The sequence below is a fragment of the Pristiophorus japonicus genome, unplaced genomic scaffold (genome assembly GCF_044704955.1).
Source record: "Pristiophorus japonicus isolate sPriJap1 unplaced genomic scaffold, sPriJap1.hap1 HAP1_SCAFFOLD_194, whole genome shotgun sequence".
Taxonomy (NCBI): Eukaryota; Metazoa; Chordata; class Chondrichthyes; family Pristiophoridae; genus Pristiophorus; species Pristiophorus japonicus.
In genome coordinates, this window is record NW_027251632.1 from 253,237 (window position 1) to 270,701 (window position 17,465).

Sequence of the window (17,465 nt, forward strand, 5' to 3'; positions counted from 1 at the left end):
CTGTCTCTATAAACCGTCTGTGTAACTGGTCCTGTCTCTATAAACAGCCTGTGTAACTGGTCCTTTCTCTATAAACAGCCTGTGTGATGGGTCCTGTCTCTATAAACAGTCTGTGTAACTGGTCCTGGCTCTATAACCAACCTGTGTGATGGGTCCTGTCTCTATAAACAGTCTGTGTAACTGGTCCTGTCTCTATCAACAGTCTGTGTAACTGGTCCTTTCTCTATAAACAGGCTGTGTAACTGGTCCTGTCTCTATAAACAGGCTGTGTAACTGGTCCTGTCTCTATAAACAGGCTGTGTAACAGGTCCTGTCTCTATAAACAGTCTGTGTGACTGGTCCTGTCTCTATAAACAGGCTGTGTAACTGGTCCTGTCTCTATAAACAGTCTGTGTGACTGGTCCTGTCTCTATAAACAGTTTGTGTAACTGGTCCTGTCTCTATAAACAGACTGTGTAACTGGTCCTGTCTCTATAAACTGTCTGTGTGACTGGTCCTGTCTCTATAAACATTCTGTGTGACGGGTCCTGTCTCTATAAACTGTCTGTGTGACTGGTCCTGTCTCTATAAACAGTCTGTGTAACTGGTCCTGCCTCTATGAACCGTCTGTGAACGGGTCATGTCTCGATAAACAGTCTGTGCAACTGGACCTGTCTCTATGAACAGACTGTGTATCTGGACTTATCTATACACAGGCTGTGTAACTGGTCTTGTCTCTATAAACAGTCTGTGTAACTGGTCCTGTCTCTATAAACAGTCTGTGTCACGTGTCCTGTCTCTATAAATAGTCTGTATAACTGGTCCTGTCTCTATAAACAGGCTGTGTAACTTGTCCTGTCTCTATAAACAGTCTGTTTAACTGGTCCTGTCTCTACAAACAGTCTGTGTAACTAGTCCTGTCCCTATAAACAGTCTGTGTGACGGGTCCTGTCTCTATAAAAAGACTGTGTAACTGGTCCTTTCTCTATAAACAGTCTGTGTAACTGGTCCTGTCTCTATAAACAGTCTGTGTGATGGGTCATGTCTCTATAAACAGTGTGTGTAACTGGTCCTGTCTCTATAAACAGTCTGTGTGACGGGTCCTGTCTCTATATACAGTCTGTGTAACTGCTCCTGTCTCTATAAACACTCTGTGTACCTGTTCCTCTCTATAAACAATTTGTGTAACTGTTCTTGTCTCTATAAACAGTCTCTCTGACGGGTCCTGTCTCTATAAACAGCCTGTGTACTGGTCCTGTCTGTATAAACAGTCTGTGTAACTGGTCCTCTCTCGATAAACAGTCTGTGCAACTCGTCCTGTCTCTATAAACAGACTGTGTAACTGGTCCTGTCTCTATAAACAGTCTGTGTGACTGGTCCGGTCTCTATAAACAGTCTGTGTAACTGCTCCTGCCTCAATAAACCGTCTGTGTGACGGGTCCTGTCTCTATAAACAGTCTGTGTAACTGGTCCTGTCTCTATAAACAGTCTGAGTAACGGGTCCTGTCTCTATATACAGCCAATGTGATGGGTCCTGTCTCTATAAACAGTCTGTGTAACTGGTCCTGTCTCTATAAACAGTCTGTGTAACTGGTCCTGTCTCTATGAACAGCCTGTGTGATGGGTCCTGTCCCCATAAATAGTCTCTATAACTGGTCCTGTCTCTATAAACAGCCTGCATATCTGGTCCTGTCTCTATAAACCGTCTGTGTGACGGGTCCTGTCTCTATAAACTGTCTGTGTGACTGGACCTGTCTCTATAAACAGTCTGTGTAACTGGTACTGCCTCTATAAACAGTTTGTGTAACGGGTCCTGTCTCTATAAACAGCCTGTGTGATGGCTCAAGTCCATATAAACAGTCTGTGTAACTGGTCCTGCCTCTATAAACAGTCTGTGTAACGGGTCCTCTCTGTATAAACAGCCTGTGTGATGGGACCTGTCTCAATAAACAGTCTGTGTAACTGGTCCTGTCTCAATAAACAATCTGTGTAACTGGTCCTGTCTCTATAAACAGTCTGTGTAACTGGTCCTGTCTCTATAAACAGTCTGTGTGATGGGTCCTGTCTCTATAAACAGCCTGTGTAACTGGACCTGTCTCTATAAACAGACTGTGTGACGGGTCCTGTCTCTCTAAACAGTCTGTGTGACTGGCCCTGTCTCTATAAACAGTCTGTGTAACTGGTCCTGTCTCTATAAACAGCCTGTGTAACTGGTCCTGTCTCTATAAACAGCCTGTGTGATGGGTCCTGTCTCTATAAACAGTCTGTGTAACTGGTCCTCTCTCAATAAACAATCTGTGTAACTGGTCCTGACTCCATAAACAAGCTGTGTAACTGGTCCTGTCTCTATAAACAGTCTGTGTGACTGGACCTGACTCTATAAACAGTCTGTGTAACTGGTCCTGCCTCTATGAACCGTCTGTGAACGGGTCATGTCTCTATAAACAGTCTGTGCAACAGGACCTGTCTCTATAAACATTCTGTGTAACTGGTCCTTTCTCTATAAACAGTCTGTGTAACTGGTCCTGTCTCTATTTACAGTCTATGTGACAGTTCCTGTCTCTATAAACAGTCTATGTGACCGGTCCTGTCTCTATAAACAGTCTGTGTGACGGGTCCCGTCTCTTTAAACAGTCTGTGTAACTGGTCCAGTCTCTATAAACAATCTGTGTAACTGGTCCTGTCACTATAAACAGTTTGTGTAACTGGTCATGTATCTATAAACAGCCTGTGTGACTGGTCCTGTCTCTATAAACGTTCTGTGTAACTGGTCATGTCCTATAAACAGCCTGTGTAAATGGTCCTGTCTCGAAAACAGTCTGTGTAACGGGTCCTGTCTCTATATACAGCCTGTGTGATGGGTCAAGTCCATATAAACAGCCTGTGTAACTCGTCCTATCTCTATAAACAGCCTGTGTGATGGCTCAAGTCCATATAAACAGTCTGTGTAACTGGCCCTGTCTCTATAAACAGTCTGTGTAACTGGTCCTGTCTCTATAAACAGTCTGTGTGATGGGTCCTGTCTCTATAAACAGCCTGTGTAACTGGACCTGTCTCTATAAACAGACTGTGTGACGGGTCCTGTCTCTCTAAACAGTCTGTGTGACTGGCCCTGTCTCTATAAACAGTCTGTGTAACTGGTCCTGTCTCTATAAACAGCCTGTGTAACTGGTCCTGTCTCTATAAACAGCCTGTGTGATGGGTCCTGTCTCTATAAACAGTCTGTGTAACTGGTCCTCTCTCAATAAACAATCTGTGTAACTTGTCCTGACTCCATAAACAAGCTGTGTAACTGGTCCTGTCTCTATAAACAGTCTGTGTGACTGGACCTGTCTCTATAAACAGTCTGTGTAACTGGTCCTGCCTCTATGAACCGTCTGTGAACGGGTCATGTCTCTATAAACAGTCTGTGCAACAGGACCTGTCTCTATAAACATTCTGTGTAACTGGTCCTTTCTCTATAAACAGTCTGTGTAACTGGTCCTGTCTCTATTTACAGTCTATGTGACAGTTCCTGTCTCTATAAACAGTCTATGTGACCGGTCCTGTCTCTATAAACAGTCTGTGTGACGGGTCCCGTCTCTTTAAACAGTCTGTGTAACTGGTCCAGTCTCTATAAACAATCTGTGTAACTGGTCCTGTCACTATAAACAGTTTGTGTAACTGGTCATGTATCTATAAACAGCCTGTGTGACTGGTCCTGTCTCTATAAACGTTCTGTGTAACTGGTCATGTCCTATAAACAGCCTGTGTAAATGGTCCTGTCTCGAAAACAGTCTGTGTAACGGGTCCTGTCTCTATATACAGCCTGTGTGATGGGTCAAGTCCATATAAACAGCCTGTGTAACTCGTCCTATCTCTATAAACAGCCTGTGTGATGGCTCAAGTCCATATAAACAGTCTGTGTAACTGGCCCTGTCTCTATAAACACTCTGTGTAACTATTCCTGTCTCTATAAACAGTCTGTGTGACGGGTCCTGTCTCTTTAAACAGTCTGTGTAACTGGTCCAGTCCCTATAAACAGTCTGTGTAACTGGTCCAGTCTCTATAAACAGTCTGTGTGACTGGACCTGTCTCTATAAACAGCCTGTGTGTTGGGTCTTTTCTCTATAAATAGTCTCTGTAACTGTTCCTGTCTCTATAAACAGCCTGCATAACTGGTCCTGTCTCTATAAACCGTCTGTGTGACGGGTCCTGTCTCTATAAACAGCCTGTGGGATGGCTCAAGTCCAGATAAACAGTCTGTGTAACTGGTCCTGCCTCTATAAACAGTCTATGTAACGGGACCTGTCTCTATAAACAGCCTCTGTGATGGGTCCTGTCTCTATAAACTGTCTGTGTAACTGGTCCTGTCTCAATAAACAATCTGTGTAACTGGTCCTGTCTCGCTAAACAGTCAGTGTAACGGGTCCTGTCTCTATAAACAGTCTGTGTGATGGGTCCTGTCTCTATAAACAGCCTGTGTAACTGGTCCTGTCTTTATAAACAGTCTGTGTGACGGGTCCTGTCTCTATAAACAGTCTGTGTGACTGGTCCTGTCTCTATAAACAGTCTGTGTGACGGGTCCTGTCTTTATAAACAGTCTATGTGACGGGTCCTGTATCTATAAACAGTCTGTATAACTGGTCCTGTCTCAATAAACAGCCTGTGTAACTGGTCCTGTCTCTATAAACGGCCTGTGTGATGGGTCCTGTCACTTTTAACAGTCTGTGTAACTGGTCCTGTCTCAATAAACAATCTGTGTCACTGGTCCTGTCTCTATAAACAGGCTGTGTAACTGGTCCTGTCTCTATAAACAGTCTGTGTAACGGGTCCTGTCTCTATATACAGCCTGTGTGATGGGTCCTGTCTCTATAAACAGTCTGTGTAACTGGTCCTGTCTCTATAAACAGTCTGTGTAACTGGTCCTTTCTCTATAAACAGTCTGTGTAATTGGTCCTGTCTCTATAAACAGTCTGTGTGACTGGACCTGTCTCTATAAACAGTCTGTGTAACTGGTCCTGTCTCTATAAACAGCCTGTGTGATGGGTCCTGTCCCTATAAATAGTCTCTGTAACTGGTCCTGGCTCTATAAACAGCCTGCATATCTGGTCCTGTCTCTATAAACCGTCTGTGTGACGGGTCCTGTCTCTATAAACTGTCTGTGTGACTGGACCTGTCTCTATAAACAGTCTGTGTAACTGGTCCTGCCTCTATAAACAGTCTGTCTATCGGGTCCTGTCTCTATAAACAGCCTGTGTGATGGCTCAAGTCCATATAAACAGTCTGTGTAACTGGTCCTGCCTCTATAAACAGTCTGTGTAACGGGTCCTATCTCTATAAACAGCCTTTGTGATGGGACCTGTCTCTATAAACAGTCTGTGTAACTGGTCCTGTCTCAATAAACAATCTGTGCAACTGGTCCTGTCTCTATAAACAGTCTGTGTAACTGGTCCTGTCTCTATAAACAGTCTGTGTGATGGGTCCTGTCTCTATAAACAGCCTGTGTAACTGGTCCTGTCTCTATAAACAGTCTGTGTGACGGGTCCTGTCTCTATAAACAGTCTGTGTGACTGGTCCTGTCTAGATAAACAGTCGGTGTAACTGGTCCTGTCTCTATAAACAGCTTGTGTAACTGGTCCTGTCTCTATAAACAGCCTGTGTGATGGGGCCTGTCTCTATAAACAGTCTGTGTAACTGGTCCTGGCTCTATAACCAACCTGTGTGATGGGTCCTGTCTCTATAAACAGTCTGTGTAACTGGTCCTGTCTCTATAAACAGTCTGTGCAACTGGTCCTGTCTCCATAAACAGGGTGTAACTGGTCCTGTCTCTATCAACAGTCTGTGTAACTGGTCCTTTCTCTATAAACAGGCTGTGTAACTGGTCCTGTCTCTATAAACAGGCTGTGTAACTGGTCCTGTCTCTATAAACAGGCTGTGTAACAGGTCCTGTCTCTATAAACAGTCTGTGTGACTGGTCCTGTCTCTATAAACAGGCTGTGTAACTGGTCCTGTCTCTATAAACAGTCTGTGTGACTGGTCCTGTCTCTATAAACAGTTTGTGTAACTGGTCCTGTCTCTATAAACAGACTGTGTAACTGGTCCTGTCTCTATAAACTGTCTGTGTGACTGGTCCTGTCTCTATAAACATTCTGTGTGACGGGTCCTGTCTCTATAAACTGTCTGTGTGACTGGTCCTGTCTCTATAAACAGTCTGTGTAACTGGTCCTGCCTCTATGAACCGTCTGTGAACGGGTCATGTCTCGATAAACAGTCTGTGCAACTGGACCTGTCTCTATGAACAGACTGTGTATCTGGACTTATCTATACACAGGCTGTGTAACTGGTCTTGTCTCTATAAACAGTCTGTGTAACTGGTCCTGTCTCTATAAACAGTCTGTGTCACGTGTCCTGTCTCTATAAATAGTCTGTATAACTGGTCCTGTCTCTATAAACAGGCTGTGTAACTTGTCCTGTCTCTATAAACAGTCTGTTTAACTGGTCCTGTCTCTACAAACAGTCTGTGTAACTAGTCCTGTCCCTATAAACAGTCTGTGTGATGGGTCCTGTCTCTATAAAAAGACTGTGTAACTGGTCCTTTCTCTATAAACAGTCTGTGTAACTGGTCCTGTCTCTATAAACAGTCTGTGTGATGGGTCATGTCTCTATAAACAGTGTGTGTAACTGGTCCTGTCTCTATAAACAGTCTGTGTGACGGGTCCTGTCTCTATATACAGTCTGTGTAACTGCTCCTGTCTCTATAAACACTCTGTGTACCTGTTCCTCTCTATAAACAATTTGTGTAACTGTTCTTGTCTCTATAAACAGTCTGTCTGACGGGTCCTGTCTCTATAAACAGCCTGTGTACTGGTCCTGTCTGTATAAACAGTCTGTGTAACTGGTCCTCTCTCGATAAACAGTCTGTGCAACTCGTCCTGTCTCTATAAACAGACTGTGTAACTGGTCCTGTCTCTATAAACAGTCTGTGTGACTGGTCCGGTCTCTATAAACAGTCTGTGTAACTGCTCCTGCCTCAATAAACCGTCTGTGTGACGGGTCCTGTCTCTATAAACAGTCTGTGTAACTGGTCCTGTCTCTATAAACAGTCTGAGTAACGGGTCCTGTCTCTATATACAGCCAATGTGATGGGTCCTGTCTCTATAAACAGTCTGTGTAACTGGTCCTGTCTCTAAAACAGTCTGTGTAACTGGTCCTGTCTCTATAAACAGTCTGTGTAACTGGTCCTGTCTCTATGAACAGCCTGTGTGATGGGTCCTGTCCCCATAAATAGTCTCTATAACTGGTCCTGTCTCTATAAACAGCCTGCATATCTGGTCCTGTCTCTATAAACCGTCTGTGTGACGGGTCCTGTCTCTATAAACTGTCTGTGTGACTGGACCTGTCTCTATAAACAGTCTGTGTAACTGGTACTGCCTCTATAAACAGTTTGTGTAACGGGTCCTGTCTCTATAAACAGCCTGTGTGATGGCTCAAGTCCATATAAACAGTCTGTGTAACTGGTCCTGCCTCTATAAACAGTCTGTGTAACGGGTCCTCTCTGTATAAACAGCCTGTGTGATGGGACCTGTCTCAATAAACAGTCTGTGTAACTGGTCCTGTCTCAATAAACAATCTGTGTAACTGGTCCTGTCTCTATAAACAGTCTGTGTAACTGGTCCTGTCTCTATAAACAGTCTGTGTGATGGGTCCTGTCTCTATAAACAGCCTGTGTAACTGGACCTGTCTCTATAAACAGACTGTGTGACGGGTCCTGTCTCTCTAAACAGTCTGTGTGACTGGCCCTGTCTCTATAAACAGTCTGTGTAACTGGTCCTGTCTCTATAAACAGCCTGTGTAACTGGTCCTGTCTCTATAAACAGCCTGTGTGATGGGTCCTGTCTCTATAAACAGTCTGTGTAACTGGTCCTCTCTCAATAAACAATCTGTGTAACTGGTCCTGACTCCATAAACAAGCTGTGTAACTGGTCCTGTCTCTATAAACAGTCTGTGTGACTGGACCTGTCTCTATAAACAGTCTGTGTAACTGGTCCTGCCTCTATGAACCGTCTGTGAACGGGTCATGTCTCTATAAACAGTCTGTGCAACAGGACCTGTCTCTATAAACATTCTGTGTAACTGGTCCTTTCTCTATAAACAGTCTGTGTAACTGGTCCTGTCTCTATTTACAGTCTATGTGACAGTTCCTGTCTCTATAAACAGTCTATGTGACCGGTCCTGTCTCTATAAACAGTCTGTGTGACGGGTCCCGTCTCTTTAAACAGTCTGTGTAACTGGTCCAGTCTCTATAAACAATCTGTGTAACTGGTCCTGTCACTATAAACAGTTTGTGTAACTGGTCATGTATCTATAAACAGCCTGTGTGACTGGTCCTGTCTCTATAAACGTTCTGTGTAACTGGTCATGTCCTATAAACAGCCTGTGTAAATGGTCCTGTCTCGAAAACAGTCTGTGTAACGGGTCCTGTCTCTATATACAGCCTGTGTGATGGGTCAAGTCCATATAAACAGCCTGTGTAACTCGTCCTATCTCTATAAACAGCCTGTGTGATGGCTCAAGTCCATATAAACAGTCTGTGTAACTGGCCCTGTCTCTATAAACAGTCTGTGTAACTGGTCCTGTCTCTATAAACAGTCTGTGTGATGGGTCCTGTCTCTATAAACAGCCTGTGTAACTGGACCTGTCTCTATAAACAGACTGTGTGACGGGTCCTGTCTCTCTAAACAGTCTGTGTGACTGGCCCTGTCTCTATAAACAGTCTGTGTAACTGGTCCTGTCTCTATAAACAGCCTGTGTAACTGGTCCTGTCTCTATAAACAGCCTGTGTGATGGGTCCTGTCTCTATAAACAGTCTGTGTAACTGGTCCTCTCTCAATAAACAATCTGTGTAACTTGTCCTGACTCCATAAACAAGCTGTGTAACTGGTCCTGTCTCTATAAACAGTCTGTGTGACTGGACCTGTCTCTATAAACAGTCTGTGTAACTGGTCCTGCCTCTATGAACCGTCTGTGAACGGGTCATGTCTCTATAAACAGTCTGTGCAACAGGACCTGTCTCTATAAACATTCTGTGTAACTGGTCCTTTCTCTATAAACAGTCTGTGTAACTGGTCCTGTCTCTATTTACAGTCTATGTGACAGTTCCTGTCTCTATAAACAGTCTATGTGACCGGTCCTGTCTCTATAAACAGTCTGTGTGACGGGTCCCGTCTCTTTAAACAGTCTGTGTAACTGGTCCAGTCTCTATAAACAATCTGTGTAACTGGTCCTGTCACTATAAACAGTTTGTGTAACTGGTCATGTATCTATAAACAGCCTGTGTGACTGGTCCTGTCTCTATAAACGTTCTGTGTAACTGGTCATGTCCTATAAACAGCCTGTGTAAATGGTCCTGTCTCGAAAACAGTCTGTGTAACGGGTCCTGTCTCTATATACAGCCTGTGTGATGGGTCAAGTCCATATAAACAGCCTGTGTAACTCGTCCTATCTCTATAAACAGCCTGTGTGATGGCTCAAGTCCATATAAACAGTCTGTGTAACTGGCCCTGTCTCTATAAACACTCTGTGTAACTATTCCTGTCTCTATAAACAGTCTGTGTGACGGGTCCTGTCTCTTTAAACAGTCTGTGTAACTGGTCCAGTCCCTATAAACAGTCTGTGTAACTGGTCCAGTCTCTATAAACAGTCTGTGTGACTGGACCTGTCTCTATAAACAGCCTGTGTGTTGGGTCTTTTCTCTATAAATAGTCTCTGTAACTGTTCCTGTCTCTATAAACAGCCTGCATAACTGGTCCTGTCTCTATAAACCGTCTGTGTGACGGGTCCTGTCTCTATAAACTGTCTGTGTGTCTGGTCCTGTCTCTATAAACAGTCTGTGTAACTGGTCCTGCCTCTAAAAACAGTCTGTGTAACGGGTACTGTCTCTATAAACAGCCTGTGGGATGGCTCAAGTCCAGATAAACAGTCTGTGTAACTGGTCCTGCCTCTATAAACAGTCTATGTAACGGGACCTGTCTCTATAAACAGCCTCTGTGATGGGTCCTGTCTCTATAAACTGTCTGTGTAACTGGTCCTGTCTCAATAAACAATCTGTGTAACTGGTCCTGTCTCGCTAAACAGTCAGTGTAACGGGTCCTGTCTCTATAAACAGTCTGTGTGATGGGTCCTGTCTCTATAAACAGCCTGTGTAACTGGTCCTGTCTTTATAAACAGTCTGTGTGACGGGTCCTGTCTCTATAAACAGTCTGTGTGACTGGTCCTGTCTCTATAAACAGTCTGTGTGACGGGTCCTGTCTTTATAAACAGTCTATGTGACGGGTCCTGTATCTATAAACAGTCTGTATAACTGGTCCTGTCTCAATAAACAGCCTGTGTAACTGGTCCTGTCTCTATAAACGGCCTGTGTGATGGGTCCTGCCTCTTTTAACAGTCTGTGTAACTGGTCCTGTCTCAATAAACAATCTGTGTCACTGGTCCTGTCTCTATAAACAGGCTGTGTAACTGGTCCTGTCTCTATAAACAGTCTGTGTAACGGGTCCTGTCTCTATATACAGCCTGTGTGATGGGTCCTGTCTCTATAAACAGTCTGTGTAACTGGTCCTGTCTCTATAAACAGTCTGTGTAACTGGTCCTTTCTCTATAAACAGTCTGTGTAATTGGTCCTGTCTCTATAAACAGTCTGTGTGACTGGACCTGTCTCTATAAACAGTCTGTGTAACTGGTCCTGTCTCTATAAACAGCCTGTGTGATGGGTCCTGTCCCTATAAATAGTCTCTGTAACTGGTCCTGGCTCTATAAACAGCCTGCATATCTGGTCCTGTCTCTATAAACCGTCTGTGTGACGGGTCCTGTCTCTATAAACTGTCTGTGTGACTGGACCTGTCTCTATAAACAGTCTGTGTAACTGGTCCTGCCTCTATAAACAGTCTGTCTATCGGGTCCTGTCTCTATAAACAGCCTGTGTGATGGCTCAAGTCCATATAAACAGTCTGTGTAACTGGTCCTGCCTCTATAAACAGTCTGTGTAACGGGTCCTATCTCTATAAACAGCCTTTGTGATGGGACCTGTCTCTATAAACAGTCTGTGTAACTGGTCCTGTCTCAATAAACAATCTGTGCAACTGGTCCTGTCTCTATAAACAGTCTGTGTAACTGGTCCTGTCTCTATAAACAGTCTGTGTGATGGGTCCTGTCTCTATAAACAGCCTGTGTAACTGGTCCTGTCTCTATAAACAGTCTGTGTGACGGGTCCTGTCTCTATAAACAGTCTGTGTGACTGGTCCTGTCTAGATAAACAGTCGGTGTAACTGGTCCTGTCTCTATAAACAGCTTGTGTAACTGGTCCTGTCTCTATAAACAGCCTGTGTGATGGGGCCTGTCTCTATAAACAGTCTGTGCAACTGGTCCTCTCTCAATAAACAATCTGTGTAACTGGTCCTGACTCTATAAACAAGCTGTGTAACTGGTCCTGTCTCTATAAACAGTCTGTGTGACTGGACCTGTCTCTATAAACAGTCTGTGTAACTGGTCCTGCCTCTATTTACAGTCTATGTGACAGTTCCTGTCTCTATAAACAGTCTATGTGACAGTTCCTGTCTCTATAAACAGTCTATGTGACGGGCCCTGTCTCTAAAAACTGTCTGTGTGACGGGTCCTGTCTCTTTAAACAGTCTGTGTAACTGGTCAAGTCTCTATAAACAATCTGTGTAACTGGTCCTGTCACTATAAACAGTTTGTGTAACTGGTCATTTCTCTATAAACAGCCTGTGTGACTGGTCCTGTCTCTATAAACTGTCTGTGTAACTGGTCATGTCTCTATAAACAGCCTGTGTAACTGGTCCTGTCTCGAAAACAGTCTGTGTAACGGGTCCTGTCTCTATATACAGCCTGTGTGATGGGTCAAGTCCATATAAACAGTCTGTGTAACTGGTCCTGCCTCTATAAACAGTCTGTGTAACTGGTCCTGTCTCTGTAAAACGTCTGTGTAACTGGTCCTGTCTCTATAAACAGCCTGTGTGATTGGTCCTGTCTCTATAAACAGTCTGTGTAACTGGTCCTGTCTCTATAAACAGCCTGCAAAAGTGGTCCTCTCTCTATAAACCGTCTGTGTGACAGTCCTGTCTCTATAAACTGTCTGTGTGACTGGTCCTGTCTCTATAAAAAGTCTGTGTAACTGGTCCTGCCTCTATAAACAGCCTGTGTAACGGGTCCTGTCTCTATAAACAGCCTGTGTGACGGGTCCTGTCTCTATAAACAGCCTGTGTGATGGCTGAAGTCCATATAAACAGTCTGTGTAACTGGTCCTATCTATAAACAGTCTGTGTGATGGGTCCTGTCTCTATAAACAGTCTGTTTAACTGGTCCTGTCTCAATAAACAATCTGTGTGACTGGTCCTGTCACTATAAACTGTCTGTGTGACTGGACCTGTCTCTATAAACAGTTTGTGTAACTGGTCCTGTCTCTATAAATAGGCTGTGTAACTGGTACTGTCTTTATAAACAGTCTGTGTGACTGGACCTGTCTCTATAAACAGTCTGTGTAACTGGTCCTTTTTCTATAAACTGCCTGTGTAACTGGTCCTGTCTCTATAAACAGGCTGTGTAACTGGTCCTGTATCTATAAACAGTCTGTGTGACTGGTCCTGTCTCTATAAACAGTCTGTGTAACTGGTCCTGCCGCTACGAACCGTCTGTGAACGGGTCATGTTTTTATAAACAGTCTGTGCAACTGGACCTGTCTCGATAAACAGACTGTGTATCTGGACTTTATCTATAAACAGTCTTTGTAACTGGTCTTGTCTCTATAAACATTCTGTGTAACTGGTCCTTTCTCTATAAACAGTCTGTGTGACTGGTCCTGCCTCTATAAACAGTCTGTGTGACTGGTCCTGTCTCTATAAACAGTCTATGTGACAGTTCCTTTCTCTATAAACAGTCTGTGTCACGTGTCCTGTCTCTACAAACAGTCTGTGTAACTGGTCCTGTCTCTATAAACAGTCTGTGTAACGGGTCCTGTCTCAATATAAAGCCAGTGTGATGGGTCCTGTCTCTATAAACAGTCTGTGTAACTGGTCCTGTCTCTATAAACAGTCTGTGTAACTGGTCCTTTCTCTATAAACAGTCTGTGTAACTGGTCCTGTCTCTATAAACAGTCTGTGTGACTGGACCTGTCTCTATAAACAGTCTGTGTAACTGGTCCTGTCTCTATAAACAGCCTGTGTGATGGGTCCTGTCCCTATAAATAGTCTCTGTAACTGGTCCTGTCTCTATAAACAGCCTGCATATCTGGTCCTGTCTCTATAAACCGTCTGTGTGACGGGTCCTGTCTCTATAAACTGTCTGTGTGACTGGACCTGTCTCTATAAACAGTCTGTGTAACTGGTCCTGCCTCTATAAACAGTCTGTGTAACGGGTCCTGTCTCTATAAACAGCCTGTGTGATGGCTCAAGTCCATATAAACAGTCTGTGTAACTGGTCCTGCCTCTATAAACAGTCTGTGTAACGGGTCCTATCTCTATAAACAGCCTGTGTGATGGGACCTGTCTCTATAAACAGTCTGTGTAACTGGTCCTGTCTCAATAAACAATCTGTGCAACTGGTCCTGTCTCTATAAACAGTCTGTGTAACTGGTCCTGTCTCTATAAACAGTCTGTGTAATGGGTCCTGTCTCTATAAACAGCCTGTGTAACTGGTCCTGTCTCTATAAACAGTCTGTGTGACGGGTCCTGTCTCTATAAACAGTCTGTGTGACTGGTCCTGTCTAGATAAACAGTCTGTGTAACTGGTCCTGTCTCTATAAACAGCCTGTGTAACTGGTCCTGTCTCTATAAACAGCCTGTGTGATGGGGCCTGTCTCTATAAACAGTCTGTGCAACTGGTCCTCTCTCAATAAACAATCTGTGTAACTGGTCCTGACTCTATAAACAAGCTGTGTAACTGGTCCTGTCTCTATAAACAGTCTTTGTGACTGGACCTGTCTCTATAAACAGTCTGTGTAACTGGTCCTGCCTCTATTTACAGTCTATGTGACAGTTCCTGTCTCTATAAACAGTCTATGTGACAGTTCCTGTCTCTATAAACAGTCTATGTGACGGGTCCTGTCTCTATAAACTGTCTGTGTGACGGGTCCTGTCTCTTTAAACAGTCTGTGTAACTGGTCCAGCCTCTATAAACAATCTGTGTAACTGGTCCTGTCACTATAAACAGTTTGTGTAACTGGTCATTTCTCTATAAACAGCCTGTGTGACTGGTCCTGTCTCTATAAACAGTCTGTGTAACTGGTCATGTCTCTATAAACAGCCTGTGTAACTGGTCCTGTCTCGAAAACAGTCTGTGTAACGGGTCCTGTCTCTATATACAGCCTGTGTGATGGGTCAAGTCCATATAAACAGTCTGTGTAACTGGTACTGCCTCTATAAACAGTCTGTGTAACTGGTCCTGTCTCTGTAAAACGTCTGTGTAACTGGTCCTGTCTCTATAAACAGCCTGTGTGATGGGTCCTGTCTCTATAAACAGTCTGTGTAACTGGTCCTGTCTCTATAAACAGCCTGCAAAAGTGGTCCTGTCTCTATAAACCGTCTGTGTGACAGTCCTGTCTCTATAAACTGTCTGTGTGACTGGTCCTGTCTCTATAAACAGTCTGTGTAACTGGTCCTGCGTCTATAAACAGCCTGTGTAACGGGTCCTGTCTCTATAAACAGCCTGTGTGACGGGTCCTGTCTCTATAAACAGCCTGTGTGATGGCTGAAATCCATATAAACAGTCTGTGTAACTGGTCCTGTCTCTATAAACAGACTGTGTGATGGGTCCTGTCTCTATAAACATTCTGTGTAACTGGTCCTGTCTCAATAAACAATCTGTGTGACTGGTCCTGTCACTATAAACTGTCTGTGTGACTGGACCTGTCTCTATAAACAGTTTGTGTAACTGGTCCTGTCTCTATAAACAGGCTGTGTAACTGGTACTGTCTTTATAAACAGTCTGTGTGACTGGACCTGTCTCTATAAACAGTCTGTGTAACTGGTCCTTTCTCTATAAACTGCCTGTGTAACTGGTCCTGTCTCTATAAACAGGCTGTGTAAATTGTCCTGTATCTATAAACAGTCTGTGTGACTTGTCCTGTCTCTATAAACAGTCTGTGTAACTGGTCCTGCCGCTATGAACCGTCTGTGAACGGGTCATGTCTCCATAAACAGTCTGTGCAACTGGACCTGTCTCTATAAACAGACTGTGTTTCTGGACTTTATCTATAAAAAGTCTGTGTAACTGGTCTTGTCTCTATAAACATTCTGTGTAACTGGACCTTTCTCTATAAACAGTCTGTGTGACTGGTCCTGCCTCTATAAACAGTCTATGTGACAGTTCCTGTCTCTATAAACAGTCTGTGTCACGTGTCCTGTCACTACAAACAGTCTGTGTGATGGGTCATGTCTCGATAAACAGACTGTGTAACTGGTCCAGTCTCTATAAACAGCCTGTGTAAGTGGTCCTGTCTCTATAAACAGTCTGTGTAACTGGTCCTTTCTCTATAAACAGGCTGTGTAACTGGTCCTGTCTCTATAAACTGTCTGTGTAACTGGTACTGTCTCTATAAACAGTCTGTGTAACTGGTCCTGTCTCTATAAACAGCCTGTGTGACGTGTCCTGTCTCTATAAACAGTCTGCGTGACTGGTCATGTCTCTATAAACAGTCTGTGTAACTGGTCCTGTCATATTTCAACAGTATGTGTGAAAGGTCCTGCCTCTATAAACAGTCAGTGTGACGGGTCCTGTCTCTATAAACAGCCTGTGTGGCGGGTCCTGTCTCTATAAACAGACTGTGTAACTGCTCCTGTCTCTGTAAACAGTTTGTGTAACTGGTCCTGCCTCGATAAACCGTCTGTGTGACGAGTCCTGTCTCGATAAACTGTCCCTGCAACTGATCCTGTCTCAAGACTCAGTCAGTCTGACGGGTCCTGTCTCTATAAACAGCCTGTGTAACTGGTCCTGTCTCTATAAACATTCTGTGTGACGATTCCTGTCTCTATAAACAGTCTGTGTAACTGGTCCTGTCTCTATAAACAGTCTGTGTGATGGATCCTGTCTCAATAAACAGACTGTGTAACTGGGCCTGTCTCCATAAAAAGACTGTGTAACTGGTCATTTCTCCATAAACTGTCTATGTAACTGCACTTTCTCGATACACAGTCTGTGTGACGGGTCCTGTCTCTATACCCAGTCTGTGTTACTGGTCTTGTCTCTTTAAACAGTCTGTGTAACTGGTCCTGTCTCTATAAACAGTCTGTGTGACGGGTCCTGTCTCTATAAACAGTCTGTGTAATTGGTCCTGTCTCAATAAACAATCTGTGTAACTGGTTCTGTCTCTATGAACCGTCTGTGTGACTGGTCCTGTCTCTATAAACAGTCTGTGTAACTGGTCCTGCCTCTATGAACCGTCTGTGAACGGGTCATGTCTCTATAAACAGTCTGTCCAAATGGAACTGTCTCTATAAACAGACTGTGTATCTGGACTTTATCGATACACAGTCTGTGCAACTGGTCCTGTCTCGATAAAGAGTCTATGTGACAGTTCCTGTCTCTGTAAACAGTCTGTGTGATGGGTCATGTCTCGATAAACAGACGGTGTAACTGGTCCAGTCTCTATAAACAGCCTGTGTAAGTGGTCCTGTCTATATAAACAGTCTGTGTAATTGGTCCTGTCTCTAGAAACAGTTTGTGTAACTGGTCCTATCTCTATAAACAGGCTGTGTAACTGGTCCTGTCTCTATAAACAGTCTGTGTAACTGGTACTGTCTCTATAAACAGTCTGTGTAACTGGTCCTGTCTCTATAAACAGCCTGTGTGACGTGTCCTGTCTCTACAAACTGTCTGCGTGACTGGTTATGTCCCTATAAACAGTCTGTGTAACTGGTCCTGTCATATATAAACAGTCTGTGTGATCGGTCCTGCCTCTATAAACAGTCTGTGTAACTGGTCCTGTCTCTATAAATAGCCTGTGTATCTGGTCCTGCCATTATACACAGTCTGTGTGACGGGTCCTGTCTCTGTAAACAGTCTGTGTGACGGGTCCTGTCTCTGTAAACAGTCTGTGTAACTGGTCCTGTCTCTATACACAGCCTGTGTGACGGGTCCTGTCTCTGTAAACAGTCTGTGTGACTGGTCCTGTCTCTGAAAACATTCTGTGTGTCTGGTCCTGTCTCTATAAACAGTCTGTGTAACTGGTCCTGCCTCGATAAACCGTATGTGTGACGGGTCCTGTCTCTATAAACAGTCTGTGTCACGTGTTCTGTCTCTACAAACAATCTGTGTGACGGGTCCTGTCTCTGTAAACAGCCTGTGTAAGTGGTCCTGTCTCTCTAAACAGTCTGTGTAACTGGTCCTGGCCCTAGAAACAGTTTGTGTAACTGGTTCTGTCTCTATAAACAGCCTGTGTAACTGGTCCTGTCTCTATAAACAGTCTGTGTGACGGGTCCTGTCTCTATAAACAGTCT